This window comes from Sarcophilus harrisii, chromosome 5 (assembly GCF_902635505.1).
Source record: "Sarcophilus harrisii chromosome 5, mSarHar1.11, whole genome shotgun sequence".
Taxonomy (NCBI): Eukaryota; Metazoa; Chordata; class Mammalia; order Dasyuromorphia; family Dasyuridae; genus Sarcophilus; species Sarcophilus harrisii.
This window is the reverse complement of record NC_045430.1, coordinates 261,656,167-261,670,265: the sequence shown is the minus strand read 5'-3', so window position 1 is coordinate 261,670,265 and position 14,099 is coordinate 261,656,167.

The following is a 14,099-nucleotide window of genomic DNA, read 5'->3' as shown; positions in this document are numbered from 1 at the left end:
TCTGAAGAATTCTTTGACATTTAGGGCAAATTTTTTTTAAATTATTTTAATTTGCTTGTTAATTAGACTACCACATGATCTCCATTAGATACTATGTTATCAAGGTACTGTGGCAAGAGTGCTGAATAAAGAATATAAAGACCGGTGTTGACATCTAAGCTCTGTCACTAACTAGGTGATCTTGGGGGGAAAAGTCACCTGATTGGAAGTGGGCTGCCTCATCTGTAAAGTGAAAGGCTGGTCTAAAGAAGCTCTAACTACCTTCCAATTTTCATCTTAGGAATCAGCGCTATGAAGGAAGAAGTTTGGAGTTGGCTGAGATGCAATCTGCCCTATGACGCCATGATGAGAAGCTATGAAGGGCAGTCATCTAGGAGTGGGACAGTGGAATGAGACCGAGTTTTCTTCTGGGCTCTGGCAATGCACAGTGACCAAGCCCCTGAGAAAGAGAAGGCTCTCAGCTTGCTCCAGGATTAGAAGGCAGTATTAAACATGAGGAAATTTAGAGAGAATTGAGTATGGACTCGGACCCCAATATGAATCTTGCCTCTGCAATTTAATAGCTCTGTGACCTTAGACAACAAATCTTTCTGAGAGTCAGTTTCCTCCTCTTTGACATGGGGTAGTGGGGTTAGATTTTATGATCTCTTAATTCTCTTTCAGCTCTAGGACCTAATATTTGGCAGTAGGGTCAAATCATGGTGGTCCCCTAGACAGCTGTCCAAAGGACTCCCCATTGTCTCTAATACAAATATAAATCCCTATGTTTGATATTTAACATTCTTCACAACATGGCCCCAATCTGCCATTCAGACTTCATTAGAGATTACTCCACTTGGCACACTTTACAGTCAGGACAAACTCCTTTGTAACCCTTCTCAAATCCAATACTCCATTTCTTGTCTCTAGAACTTTGTGCCACCATCTCCCGTGCCTGAAATGCAGGCTCTTTCCAGCTCTGCAGCCTTTAAAGCTCATCTCAGGTGCCATCTTACACACAACGCCATTCCTAGGACCAGCAGTAGCTAGTGCACAGCTTTGCAAACCACCACATGTCTATTTTGCATCCACTTCTACAGGTACAAGTTCTTTCCTCCAGTAGCGAGTTCCCTGAGCGCAGCTATTGTTTCACTTTAGTTTTAATTACCTCTCATGCCTTGCCAGTCCCATTTGTTGTTTAGTCATTTTTCAGTTGTGTATGATCCCATTTGGGGTTTTCTTGGGAAAGATACTAGAGTGGTTTGTTGCCACTTCCTTTTCCAATTCATTTTACAGATGAGGATGCTGAGGCAAACAGGGTTAAGGGACTTGCCAAGGATCACACAACTAGTGTCTGAGGTCAGAGTGGAACTCAAGGAGATGAGTCTTTCTGACTCCAGGTCTAGCATTCTATCTACTACAGCGCCACCTAGCTTCCTGGACTTCTACCTCTATAGAAACCTCTTCATGCTGGAAATTTACTCTACCCCTTGATTTTTCACATTGGGAATGCCCTCTGGCCCTGCAGCCTCCCTTTGCTTGGCTGTCTCCCCCTGGAAACTTCATCTCAGTAATCTGGTCCATAGCAGGTACTTAGAAGTATTTATTGATTTATTTTCTCTGCATACTTCTGGGAAATGTCTTTGATGGCTATTTCTCATCTACAGGATCCTAAAGGAGATGCTCTCCCAAAGAAGTATTCTTTTCCTGCCTATCAGTTCTTGCTTTGACCCCTTCCACACACCACTATGAATGGCTTCCCTCCATGTGTGGATGGAAGCCCACTTGCACAACCAACAAGTCAGAAAAAAGGAGAGATGGGCCAACTTACAAAGAAGCCATTTTGGCCTTGGAGATTTTCAATAAAGGAAAATGCATATTTATTCAAGATATTGAACAGCTGTGTCTAATCAATAGCAAACCTGATCCAGCGTATTTTTAACATGTAATAAAGTCCTAAATCATGTTTGTAATTCATCTGTAGAGAGGAATGTCCTATGGAGTGCACATCCATTATGAAATTTCAAGAAAAAAGGAGAAATTAAATATTATTTTAAAACTAATCAAACTATTAAACCCAAAGGATTTCTAGAGTTTCATGAGTTCTGTTGAATTTAATAACATATTTGTAATTTACTGAAGCAATAATTCATTCAAATGAATAACAGCGTATTCTGTATTCAGGAGATTCATAGCTCACATTTGTTGATATTGGAGGAAAGGGAAAAAACACAGACAAATGAATTAGTTCAATTTAAGGTGTGTTTATTAAGGTTTTCTGTTCGGGGCAAAAATTTTGAAGGTCTTCCCCTACCAGATTGATAATTTTGTGATGGGTCATCTTGTCTCTCAATTTTTTTCCTGGGGCTTAGTCATTGAATGGGTGTTGCCTTAGATAAACTGAAACCTGAGAAAAACCTCAATTTAAAGAGGCTACCCACTGCATCTCAGACCATTACCAGTTGTCTTGCCTTTTTTTTTTAAACCAATGGACTACAATGACTGGGGGAGAGAATAAGGCTGATGATTTTGCATAGCTCTGCCTCCCTCTAAACCAATTAATTTGCAAATGAGGAGATTGGTCCTTTTCATTGATGAAGGACAAACAACAATTAAGCACACACCTTATGCCAGGTTATGGGAGATACAAAAATAATATCAACTAGACTTCTCCAGATATCACTATCAATATAGAATGCCAATAGCAATGTGGTTCCCCTTGGATTTTTCACATCAGAATCCCCAATTTTAATATACTAAGACAGATTTGGAAAGAGGACAATATAGGAGTAGAGTAAATGTCAAGCCAGGAACCTCCAACATCAATAAGAAGCAGCGGGATAATAATAATAAATGAATGAATGAATGGAATCTTACAATTGGAAGGGCCCTGAGGGATTATCTTGTCTAACCCATCTACTTGAAAAAGAACTCCTCTCCACAATTTTTTTAGGATTCCAAGAAGGAAGTGGAGGGATGAAACTCACCTACCCAAAACAGTTCATTCCATTTTACATAGGTTTGATTATTATAAAGTTTGTCCCAAATCTGATTTTCTCTAACTCATACTCATTGCTCCTAGCTTTACCCTCTGGAGCCAAGGAGAATAAATCAACTCCTTTTCCCATAGAACAACCCTTCAAATATTTAAAGACAATTACTAAGTTTCCTCTCAATTTTCTCCTCAGTCTACATATACCATTTTCTTCAACTCATCCTTGTATTGCATGATCTCAAGCCTCTTTATCTCCTTGGCTGTTTCCTTTTATGTGTTCCCCATATTGCCTATGTTCTTCCTAAAACGATTCTGTGATGTTGATTTTTTTTATTGGCACTGAGGTCAGTAATGGTTTTTTGGGGTCTGAGCTTCCTGGCTGCCCATTTCCCCACCCCCCCTTTTTTTTATAGAGATGCTATAACATATATTAGACTTAGGCAATTCTCCCAGATGTGCAGAAACACAAATGGAGCTCTTAGGCTGCTCAATCTGAAGTGTCCTTTACTCTCAGCACTCTGAGCCAGGGAAGGTGGAGGGAGTCATCTGTACTCTGCTTATTTGCTAACAGAAAGCTCAATTCATCAAACAGTTCTAACTAGTTAAGATCCTTCACTGAACAGACTTAGCTTGTGATGATTCATTTTAATTTACTTTAAAGGATTTCATTGGGCTGAAACTTTAATTAAAAAAACAAACGGGAAAGCCTATCAGGTCTGTAGAGCATCAATTACCCAGTCTTGATATCCAGCCCAGCAAATACCCTTTACACATGTGGGTCCTGTTAAAAATCACTGAAAAAATGCTTCTGAACAATGTCACTCACACCTTCTCCCCCTCCTCCAATAAGATATAGGATAAATTAACCTTCATTCTCACAATGGTCTTGAAGTAATTACAATTTCATTACGCCCTTCTACGCATAGCCTACCCTAACCCTTCCATTTTTCTACCTAACTCACCAGGCCGTTATAAGGAAAGTGATTTGTAAACTTTACAGCTCAGTATAAATGTAAACAATCGTATTTATTTTTATTTACTCCATTCTCAGCCTTTATTCTCATTCTTATTTACTACTGCAATTATTAAGTATATTTTGTAACTGGCATGCATTGCTATCATATAATACCTCTCCTCACCTTCATTCCTTATCCTTTATTTTAAAAATTGTATTAATGTTCTTTGACTTAACAAAATAAACACTCACACAAATCTTCTTGTGAAATCCATTCCCTAAGAAAGTTTCCAGTGATCAACTCACAGAATTTCAGAGTTGGAGGGAAGCCCAGTGGACGTTCATCTATTTCATCCTATACAAGAACAAGAACTCTCACCACAGTATTATTGAAAAATGATTATCTAGTCTTTGCTTAAGATTTCCACAATGGGGGACGATATTTACAAAAACCATTTATTAATCCGAATCACAATTTACTACCCATAAAAAGGTCTAATGACTTGTTGCCGTTGGAAATATTCTCTTTAATAGACAGAAGGTCTCACTGTTAACACTCACCCTTCTTCACCTTCTTCCCTTGACCTTAACTTCTCAGTCAGCGGGAGTTCAACTTTCTGAGAAAAGACTCTGCTTGGAATATGTTAACATGGCATGTGTTAGACGTTTCATAATACTTTTCCATTGTCCTGAATTCTTTTAAAAATGGTGAAAGAGGGGTTTGGTTTTTTTTTTTAAATATTGTTATTTTTAAAAATACATTAAATTTTACATTACTTCTGACCCTGATCAGGTTACAGGCCTTAGCAGTGTGTTTGGCAGGCTGCCTGCCATATTTATTACCATTTATAAATGGGACGCTTGTGGAGGAATGCAAATTTTATGGAGTTGGTGTATAAATGAACCCATTATGAGATGACCAGATACACATTTTCTCTGACTGCTAAATAATTATATCACAGAAATACAGCTTGTGAATTCAATGTTAAAGAAAAAAGGAAAAAAATGTACTCTAGTCATCTTTAAAAGCATATTTGTCAAAACATTCTTTCAGCAAATGAAGACTATTAAGAGAGAAAAAGAACCAGGCTGAGGAAATGGTGCGAGAATTGTCCATGCTTACAATAGGCACTGTTCCATTTACCCATCTTAGCCCTGCCTCCAAACACCCATGGCTGTGTCTACAAGGGCAAAGGGAAGTAAGAAAAAAGATGAGAATTTATGGGCATCAGTATTATAGGCCTGCTTAAATAACTGAGCACTTACTATTTATTATTTTTTTTCTTTATGTTCTCTCTGTTTCACTTAACCTGACCTACTAGCTAATCTCCACGCAGGACATTCTAATTTTTGCTTCTGTGACTTTCTGCAGGATGTATCCCAAACCTGAAATATGCTCCTCAATACTGCCCTTTAAAATCCATAGCATTACTTGAAAGTTCAAGGGCCAAATCCTTGAATTTGGTCTTGAATCCTAATTGACCTAGCACAAGAACCTTTTCCTGATCCTCCCATTTATTAGTGAATGAATGAACTGTATAAAATTTTTAAACAAAATACAAGGTTATTTTTCTGATTAAAAACATTAAAAAGCATAAAAATAAATGAATCTTATATAAATAGAATCAATAGTATGCACCCAATTTGAATAAAATGAGGAGAAAACTCCCTCCAAAAATTAGAAGCCATTTCAGTAAGATCAGACATAAAGTTGTCCATTATCTTATTATTATTATTATTATTTTAGACACTGGTAGAATGGTAACTATAGCAATAAAACCTTCCCTTTTTCCAAAAAGAAGTATCAACAGAAGAAGAAACAACAGCAAGAAGGAAGAAGACATAAAACAAGAATATACAAAAAGAAATAAGAGGAAGGAAGAAGGAGGAAAGAGGAAAAAGGAAAAGGGAGGAGGAGGAAAGATGGAGGAAGAAAAGAAGGAAGAGGGGGAGGAGGGGGAGGAGAAGAAGAAGAAGGAGGAGGAGGAGGAGGAGAAATAAGTACAGTCAAAAAAGAAACAAAATTGTCAGTTTTGCACAAACATCATAAAGAATTGAAATTAATTAAAATAATAATTTTAGAAAAGTAACAATATAAATTGAATCCATATAAATCATTAACTTTTCTGTAAATTCCACCCCCCCAAAAAAAAACCTAACAGAAAAAGTTTGGAAATGAAAATCTATTAAAATAAATTTAGGATTATAAAATATTTTGGGCTCTACCTACCAAGACCCACAATTATAGGAATATAACCACAAGATTTTACAGAAAGCAAAGACAGCAAAGAGATTAATTCCTTGTGGTTGTACTATGACAATGTAAATAAAATTAAATTAAATGAATTTGTTTTTTCAGTGTCATACTAATTGACCTAGCACAAGATTACAACAGAGAACTATGCAAAATAATTGACAAAATTCATCCAGAGAAACAAAAAATAAAAATCTTCAAGGGAAATAATGGGGGAGGGGGTTGAGAAGGAAAGTTCTACTTCTCAAGCTCTGTTGCAAAATAATAATCACCTAAACAATTTTTTTAAAAGTTAAAAATATTTAAAACTGACTTTAAAAAAAGTTGAAGAATGTAACCAATGAAATAAACAAGCTATAGAGGGAATTGAGTGTAGCAATATAGCATTCAATAAACTGAAATACTGCAACTAACAGAGTAAGGGCTCACTATCAGATAAAAACAGTTGAGAATACAGGAAAGTAGCATGGCTGAAATAAGTTTTGTCCAAAATCTCATACCATATCCCACAACAAACTCCAAATACATATATGGCCTATATGTAAAAGGACACAGACAAATTAGAGGCTCAAGAAAGAAAATATTTTGCATCCCTAGATAGAGAAGAAATTTATCATAGACTGAGGGGTGGAAATGATCACATAAGGTAAACTGTAAAACTTTGGTCGTACAAAATTGGAAAGCTTTTATACAAACAAAATCAATGCAGTCAAAATGAGAAGAAAACACTGAACTGGGGGAAATTACGTAGCAAGTGTCTCCAATATACATCTGATATTCAAAATATTCAGGTGACCTAAAATTCTTGGTATAGATCAAAAAGCTTGAAACTATAATCAGACTTTTAGGATGCTCTGCATTTCTGGGATATCAGATTTTTAAAAATTTATTATAGCTTTTTATTTACAAGATATATACATGGGTAATTTTTCAGCACTGACAATTGCAAAAAACCTTTTGTTCCAATTTTTCCCCTCCTTCTCCCTCTCTCCCCCAGATGGCAGGTAGACCAATACCTATTAAATATATTAAAGGGATATCAGATTTTAGTGGAGAAATTTGCTATATAATTTTTCCCCAGTTAATTGTTTCTCTTCTAATTTTCAAGCTCTTAAAGTTTGAAACTGTTTTAAGAGTTTGGGGACATCCTGCCTAGGAAGGACTACTTCATCTAATAGCTAACATTTACATAGCACTTTAGGTTTTACAAAGCACTTTACATATATTATCTCACTAAATGTCTCACAAGCCTCCTTTTAATGTAGATATTATTATTATACCCATTTTATATATAAAGGCACTAAGATTTTAAAAAAGATTAAATGATTTACCCAGGTTGCAAAAATAGTAATTGTCTAAGGAAGGATTTGAACTATGGTCTTCCTGACTGCAAATCCAGTTCATTAATCACTGTGCCACTTAGCTCCCTACAACACAGAGTGTATATTAGAAACACACACACACACACACACACACACACACACACACACACACACACACACAAATGACAGTCATTTCCCAATAGATGAATAATCAAAGGATAGCAACAATTTTTAAAGAAACTCAAGTTATTAACAGACATCTGAAAAAATGTTCTAAATCACTAATAATTAGAGAAATATGCATTAAAATGACTCTTGAGTTTTCGCCTCATATCTCATAGCAGTAAACCCTGGGCTGCAAAGTGAGACTGCTGATCACCAGAAGGAATGTGTCACAGAACACCTGTGGATGACATGCCGTACCTCGATTATGGACACAGTGCTTTCTCTGTGGGTAACTAGAATCAATTCTGTGGACAAAGATTAGCTAGTTGTAAATCATTGACTTTATATCCCAGCTGCTTGCCATGTGAGACACACTCTGCAGAGCCTCAGAAGGCAGGAGCAGTGAATGGGTGAAAGTTGCTGAGTGGTAAATTTAGGCTATAGCAAGAAAAACACGATGATAATTTCTGCTCAGTTGTTTCTACTCATATCTTTGTGATCTCTTTTGGGGTTTTCTTGTCAAAGATACTGGAGTGTCTTGCCATTTCCTTCTCCAGCTCATTTTACAGATAAGGAAACTGAGGCAAACAGAGTTAAGTGATTTGCCTAAGGTCATAGTTAGTAAGCAGCTGAGGCTGGATTTGAACTTTAGTCCCCCTCACTCCAAGAAGAGATCTATTCACTGTGCCACAATTGAAGTTATCCAAGAGTGGAAGGATGGGTTCCCCTCACTGAAGACTTTTGAGCAGAAGGAAAATGACTACTTGTCAGGGATGTTATAGGGATGTTCCTGTTTGAACTAGAAAATTTCTGAGGACCCTTCCATTCTCAAATGATGTGATTCTGTTATCTAAAAAAGATCAAGGAGAAATAGAAATGATTACCTAGGAAGTTCCTCACTGTCAAATAGACCCAGAAGGTTCTACTTTCCTCCCCATTTTGCAACTCTGTGGTTCATGGCAGTAAGGCTGACTCCCTTCAGCTTGTCACTCCATCAATAGTTACATTACAGCTTAGAAAATTCAAGTTGCCTAACTCCTTCCCATGGCTGCCTTTGGTCTGACCAGCAGGTTATTACCTTCAGAACAAGAGTGGAGTGTCAAAATCAAGTCATTTCTCCAGTTACATTTCTTAGCCTTTTTTTTTTCTCAAGTCAAGTGAAGTTCTCAATATAGGGAATAACATGCTTCTTATAGATCTCCAATTAAATCTACATAATCATTTCTTCAGCTACAGAAATATGGTATCCTCTAAAACCAATATGAGTAAGAGCCATGCTCTCTCTCTCTCTCTCTCTATATATATATATATATATATATATATATTATATATATATATATAATGGAGTCTTCTATATTGGCTTTTTTAAAAATCCAGCCATATGTCCTAAGAGATGAGTGACAGCAATATATGACACTTTAAGAGCCTGAGGCAATTCAGAAAAGTGAACAAGGACAACTAGACTCTATGGTCCCTCTAGGTTTTCTTCTGCATTAAACATGAAGTGGATTACATGGTAGGAAGAGAATGCACTGGAAATGCAATCACTATAATTATAACTGACACACATAGCACACTAAGGTTTCCAAAACATTTACATAATCTCCTTTGATCTTCCCAACAACCTTCTGGGGTAGCTACTACATGTACTATTATTCTCCAGTTTAAAGATTAGGAAACTGAGGTAAAGAGATCCTAATTGACTTACCCATGATTACATAACTAGTAGGCAAAGGAAGATAGCATCTGAACCCAGTTCTTCCTGCCACCAAGCCCAAAGCACTGTCCACAGTCCCACACTGCCTCTCCCTAGCCCTGATTGCAATAAAGTATTATTCATCCTGAAAATAAAAATTAACATTAATGTGTATGGAGGGGTGGTTCTTTCTTAGTCGGATTATGATTTTCTAATCAGGTGGTGATCTTATGTTTGAATCTCTTCCTTGCCAGAGTTGAGTTGACTGATGGCCACGTTCCTCGTCATCCCCTACCCCAAACTGAGTTTGTTTGCTTTCATTTAATTAATCAGGGACTCACATGAAATATAAGAAATGATCATGATATCTGATCCTGCATCACCTTTGATGTCAAACCTATGCAGATTCAGGGACATATTGGGGTCCCAGCAGGGAGGACACCGGGGGACCATCCAGAATTATATCATTGTTTACATTAAGTTCCAGACCTTTTGGATACTTTTTTGGATACCTTTTTGGATACTGGTTCATCAAACCAAATTAGAAGGGGAAAAATCTTAAATAGAAAATGTCTCCTCCTGTGGTCTTGGAGATAGTTACTTTTTACCTTTTATTTGAATAGAGAAGCCGGTTATCTTTTGTTTCTTTGTTTCTTTCTCTTTTTTCCATTCTAAATCTTGGAGACAGTTACTTTTTACCTTTATTTGAAGTAATAGAGAACGTGTCTATCTTTCCTTTCTTTGTTTCTTTGTTTCTCTCTTTTTTTTCTATTTCTAAATCATACCCAAAGGTTGGCCGTAAGGCTCTAGTGAGTGGTTAATAAATCTCAAGTAATGCCTTGATCGCTCATTCTGCTCTTTTCTATTGTTTTTTAAAACACAAGAGCTGTCTCATTATGTTAAGAAAACCAGGACATTTTCTGCACTTAAATGCCAAGCAAGGGAAGAAATCCCAGGGAAGCTAATAATGAAACCAAGCTGGTTTTCGGCAGCAGGCCCGCGTGCACTAAATTGGGACTTTTATGGGATCTTTAGGGCAATTTGCAACTTTCTCGGCACCACTTCATCACCCCCTCTACCATAACAGGAGAAAAAGGACCGACTGGGAGGAACAACAAAGTCTCCATGACAGCACATGGCAATGTTGGGGGGAGGGGTGCACGGAGAACGTGCATCTTCAGTTTCACAATGGGCAGTCACTTTCACATCCAAGTCAGAGAAATGCAGAAGGGATGCTCGCTTTCCCAGAGCGGTCTAGAGTTCCGACAAGGCTGGGATCGGGACTTTGTCATTTTAGGGGGTTCAAGTTTTTCCTTTGTTTTCCTTTCCTTCTTTTCACTTCTTCGAGGACCTCCCCTCTCCCAGTGACTCAGGCATTTCCCACATATGTTTTTGTAATGTCGATTTGTGGACATGTAATTTCCCACCCCACACCTAAGCTCCTTGTGGATAGAAACATCTCTAGCACCTGGCTTATAATAGACCCAAAGGGAAGACTTGCTGAGTTCATGTGACTGCTGGATTTCATTAGTGCGGATGTTCTTTGTCCAGGAAAGTTGCAAGCCCAGGTCTTATCACTCAGATCACCAAGCATTTCCCAAGTGCACCCACTATGTGCCTGGCACTGGTGATCAAAAGAAAGGAAAACAGCCCCGTGAGTTCTAATCTTGCCTCTGACTTTATTATGGTGAGAAAGGGAAGAAAAGAAAAAAAAATTAGGAAGAGCGAGGGAAGAAGAAAGGAAAGAAGGAAAGAAGGAAGAATGGGAGGGGGGAAAGGAGGGAAGAAGGAAGAAAGGAAAGAAAGAAGGAAATCAGCTTGGTCAAGTGGCTAAATGTCTCTGTGTCCCTGAATACTACACGTTGCAGAAATGCTTAAATGCATTGATGGAAATTTTCTCACCCTATGTCAAGAAAATCACCAGCCCGAGTACTATCCTGATTCAAAATGTATATGAGTATACAAATGTATATGTGTGTAATAGGAACCAAAATAAGGTATTATAATTTTAATGTATGTTTATATGTATACACATAATATCTATATGAAGGATATTTTCATGCTTTCTGTTAACTTTCTCTCTTTTGCTCTCTCTCTCTCTCTCTCTCTCTCTCTCTCTCTCTCTGTCTCTCTTTCTTTCTCTCTGCCTCTCTCTCTTCCTCTATCTCCCCCCATCTGTCTTTGTTCCCCACCTCCCATTTGAATGTTTTTTGAATATCCCATGTTTTTTCTTTCTTTATATTCCCTAAGCTTAGAACCATAGGTAGCACATTAATAAGTTCCCAATAAGTGCCTATTGACTGGCTGAATGACGGGCAAGTCTTAACTTCCTACTTTTGGCACAAGTGTAATTCCTTTTCTATGAGACAGCCCTTCAAAGCTACCATATTTTCCCCTGCATTCATCCAAGTTCCTTCATCTGATCTTCATATGGCCCATTCCCACCTTGAGATTGTGTAAAATTTTCTAACGCAAGTAGGAAAAAATTAAGCCCTGCTGGGATACCAGTATCTTCCCCAAAATGAGACCCCCTACCCTCTGCACCAAACACAGTCCTTCCAATGTGTTCACCCAGACTTTCCATCTCTTCTCATCTCACTTCTTTGCCCTGAGTTCCAGTTCCTTAGAGAGAGCTGCTGTATTAGACTAAACTACTATACAAATCTGGTGTTATTAGGATTAAAACCTAGTAATGTATTACAGAAATTTGCCTTTTTGCAAGGCCTTCTGGGAGTAGGATGGACAGCTCTGAATGGGACAAGAAGTCAGATGGAGCAAGGCTGTGGGTTTTTGTTTGTTTTTAGCATTCAGATTTCACAATTGGCAGGGTATGAAGTTTGAAGAGACCTTTCATTTTGAGCTTTCTCATGCTTCTAGATTCTGAGCCCTTGTTGCTCTCGTTGCTTAGCTAAGTTACGGGTACTTAGCTCTCTTGGTCTTTGCTCATCAGTCAGTCTATCTAGCTCTTTAAAGATGAGTTGGTTCATGACTGAGTGATAACAGCTTCCTGGTGGCAGGCGCTTTATCTTCAGTGGTGAGAATGAAATGGTTCAGTGAAAGTCGAGTTAGTGTTTTGTCCTTCTGGCAAAACAAACCTTCTCCCCATTTGCCCGGAGTTTGACTTTACTATGGTGAGAAAGGGAAGAAAGGAAAGAAGATAGGAGGGGGGGGAAAGAGGGAGGAAAGAAGGAAAGAAAGAAAGAAATGAAAGGGAGGGAGGAAGGAAGGAAGGAAGGAAGAGAGGGAGGGAGAAAGTAAAGGAGGGAGGGACGAAAGGAGGGAGGAAGGGAGGGAGGGAGAAAAAGAAGGAGGGAGGAAGGAGGAAGAAAGGAAGAGAAGGAGGGAAGGGAGGAAGGAAGGAAACAAGGAAGGAAGGAAGGGAGGAGGGAGGGAGGAAGAAAGATGGGTAAAAAGAAAGTGAAATAAAGAGAAAAACAAAGAAAGGGAGGGAAAGGGAGAGAAAGCCAGATTCAAAGACAGAGACAGAAAGGCAGCCACAGAAGCAGAGTGACAGAGAGGAAGAACCCTGAAAGCTGGTGAAATTCCTTTAAGTGAGCTTTAATCTTTCTGGAATGTCCCAAATGACTTCCAGATGTTCTCCGCACAGAAGTCGGCCCAGGCCCGGCCCTTCCTCCGCAGCCCAAACAAGGTGGCGCCCACGGCTCCGTCAGCGATGCGGGAGCCGGACGAGCGGCTGAGAACGGTGGAGAGCTCAGGTTGGGAAAGGGAGGAGGGGAAGCCCTGTGTCCTCCCATTCTCAGAGCGCACCTGATCCCCTCCCCCCAGAGCCCCCAACGGGCCTCAGTTTAGACCAGAGTCTTTCTTTCTTTCCCTTTGCCAAACAGAGTCCTTGGGCAGGAAGCCAGGAAACCCCAAAGGCTCTGGCAGAAGTCCAGCGCCTTCCCCTTCCCGGCCCAGCACAGACACAGCCTCCCAGGGCCGGAGGAGGGTGGCGGTGGGAATGGGAGGGGGGAGAATAGAGGGGTGCAGTCCGGCCAGTCTCTTTAGGGGAGTCACAGTCTGAGGCCTCTGGGCAGTGTGGAGTCAGGACTTGGGGTTCTTTCGCCTGGGGGTCCAAAGAATTGGGGGAGGGAAGAGGTGACAAAGGAGACAATCTCACTAACTACAGTCCTGTCTTCTTTAGAAGTTGGTCAGTCAGTGAGCATTTATTAAGCACTTACTATGCAACAGGCACAGGGCTAAGCGCTGGGAAAGGAAGAAAAGCACCACCAGCCTCTGCCCCAAAGGAGTTTCCTTCCTAATGAGGCAGGAGGTAGCATGGTGGCCAGAGCCCTGGACTTTAAGGCACGAAGATGTAAATTCAAATCCTACCTACAAACTACATGTCCGTGGGCAAATCCCTCATTCTTTCTCAGTTTCAGCTTCCTCATCTATAAAATAGGGACAATAATATCAACTACCATGAAGAAAAGTTAAACTATATTAACCAAGAAAAAGGCCCAACATTTGTAAATATTCAACTTCTTCTTTGGGTCCCATTTTTCTGTCTCTCATTCATTGTCCTGGTGAGAAGATCCCTAAGGTCTGAAGACATCCATCAAGCATTATTGCTTGCATCAGCCCATCCCGTCATCCCTTTGAGGTGGTGATAAGGAGATATTCTGAACCCTCTGTCTCTGAGGGTGAAACTATAACCTCAGGTTAACAACTTAACCTAAGTCAAGTAATGAAAGCCTTGTAGTAGCCAGCAGGGCTCCTTACCCTTAGAATAG